The following is a 3,031-nucleotide window of genomic DNA, read 5'->3' on the forward strand; positions in this document are numbered from 1 at the left end:
GGAATTCAATACACAACTTTTACTAAGTCAAATTACATTAATGAGTAAACATATAAACTATAGCATATTTAGTTTATGATATACATTACTATAAGAATACATCATGTAATAATTCTTTAAGTATAATTATTACTCTATACAGTATACAACAGATTCAAATACAAGAGAACACTACAGAATTACACGTAAACTAGGTCATACCGAATTGTGAGACTCTACTTCAAAACTGTACCCTTAGGTGTACATAATGAAATCCTATCATAGTATAACCAGAGTCTCCTGGAGGGAGAGCATGAGATTTGTGAATAGATCTATTTGGTACTAACAATCCCACACCTGAACTGCTAGCTACAGTTAGGTAGGCATGCCTGGGGTGACAAATGTCATGTAACCGGCACTTGAAGAACGTTGTAAAGATCTCTAGGTCATATTAAGCATGGTTATACGACTCACAATAGTATAAACTAATCATTTGTTTACAGGATTTCATTCTTCATTAGTTTTATTGTTCATTAATAGAACTATTATACATTAAACTGGAGGATTTCCAGAGACACAATACATGGTTTTATTTTAAGTAATAAATATACTATACACCCTAGTGGTAACCAGAGTTTTTCATACAAATTATACTATTCAAAGGTTTAGTACAAGAATACACACATACTATGATTGTTAGTAACTAGATATACTAACTAATGTTTTTCTATACTACAACAGAATACAATAACAAACATTCATAGTATTTCTATAATTCCTTAGTTTAGGCATCCGAGTTGCATATGGAGAATATTCGATAGACTTTGGAATGTGTGTTTTCTGCCTCATTTCCTGTTCCTTGTTTGGTTGTGGATTTAGGGCAGATTCACACCGTCAACTGTCTGTTCGATATTGATTTATATGTGGTTAGCATGAACTAAGTGGTTATAGATAGAACTGATATTATCTCACTCTTACTAAAGAAAATATTGGATTTTATTGGAAACATGCGAACATTTTTGCAAAGTCATCAATAGATTTTTATTACAAATATGAACTCACCATCTTTATGTTGATGATCTTTCAAAACTGCTTGTATTCTCAGGAAATCAGTAGACAGGTACCTCCTGGAGTTTTGATAAGACGGAGGGTATAGAGTCACGTCTTTCTATTTTGATTATACTTTTGATTTATAAAAACAAGAATCAAACAGATGTAAACTCTTTTCATATATGTATTCAATGTTTGGTTGTGTTTACTATGATTGCTATGATACAATTGTTGTGATACTATACATGACGTCATCTACCCCCGAACGTTTCCGACATTCCGGTTTGGGGGTGTGACATGCACATCCTCGTGTTTTGAGTTATGATTTTAGGAAACTTGGATATTAAACATGTTTTAAAAACTATGTTGTAAAAAATTTATGATTTTGGGTTGGTATTAAAAGTTTAAAATTTTCATGATTTTTATGGATGTTACACATTTATAGCAAATAATCATTAAATGTAGCTAAAAATGCAAAGATGTCGCTTAAACTATATGATTCATCCTAATTAAATTGTTTGGAACACTTTGATCCTTATCAAGGTAAACATTTTTCATCATGAGCTCTCTTGGATTTGCTTCATACTAAAGATAATCTTTCTAGTCGTGACATCAATGAACCTTTCTATATGTATTAGATTTACTACTATAAGGTACAAGAAGTGAATAATGTGTTGCTTGATTGGTATGTTGCTAATATTATTATGATGAAGCTCGGTCATTATTGTGATTTTGACTTGTCTTATATATTTTTTAGTTGGTGACTTCTCGGGTTTAATGGAGTCCTTGAATCTTTCCCCAACTTGCAAATTTTACTTGTAGATGCTATAATTGCTATCGTGTGAAGGTGTTTGTCGAATTTTTAGGAATAAGTGTGTTTTTGATAGGGCGAGACCTAAAAATGAAAGATTATTTGATGATATTGTTACGTTTTTGTATAGTTGAGTGGTTCATAGGAAGCATAAGATCTACATTGGTTGGAATTATTGGCTTCAAGACCCATTTACCTCAATGGAATTGTCTTTCTCTTTTGCTCTAATCTTCCAAAAAAGAAGAAAGAATTAATATAGAATAGGAGAAGAGAAAGTTGAGAAGAACAAAAAACAAATGTGTCTCTCTTGTGAGGGCACATAAAGCGGCTAACGATTGAAATTAAAGAAGGGAAATAGAGTAATCTTACAAATTTTGGTGTATTTTTCAAAAAAATACCCACTATAAATAATTATTATTTTTTTCAAAATAACCATCGTTTCCAGAATGGGCCATTCTAGAGTCCATTTTGAAATGTGTACATGGGCTGCCCCATCAAAGACCATCCGGCATGCCCATTTTAGACTAATCCGACTTGTTCCAGATTTTATTCCGACACATTCCAGATCTCGATTTACAAACCCATTCTAACACATTTTGGGCACTACTACACGTTTTAGAGTTAAGATATGGAAGACGATCATTATGACCTGGTTATTTTAAGGATAAGTTATTTACTCTTACACTTTTAGCAGTCTAATTTTAAGATTTTTGTTCTTAGTAGCACTGTTCGGAATACGTAGAACATATCCGGAATGCACAAAACACATTCCAGACTTGCAATACACGTTAACACTACTTGTAAGACCAGCCCAAAACTAGTTTAATTATTTATATTATGTTATTATACATCGAAAATGGGTATTCCAAAACAAAAAACCATTATGGAATATTCCAGAATGCAAGGAACGTACTTATCCAGAACATAAAGAACATTCTGGAATATGAAGAAGATGTACAAAATGTTCATCATGTTTCGATCCAGAACATGGTTTAAACTTATGAAAACTTTTATATTTCGAACATTTCAAGATTTTTTTGTTGAATTAAGATGTCTAAGTTCATAATTAAATTGGTTATTCTTGGAATTAAAAGCAAAGACCTTTTTGGGTTGCCCTCATAAGTAGAAACTGATTAGAATGGCATTTATAAAGAGAGAAAATCATTTATTAGTTTATTATATAATTAATAA

This window comes from Lactuca sativa, chromosome 4, assembly GCF_002870075.4.
Source record: "Lactuca sativa cultivar Salinas chromosome 4, Lsat_Salinas_v11, whole genome shotgun sequence".
Classification (NCBI taxonomy): domain Eukaryota; kingdom Viridiplantae; phylum Streptophyta; class Magnoliopsida; order Asterales; family Asteraceae; genus Lactuca; species Lactuca sativa.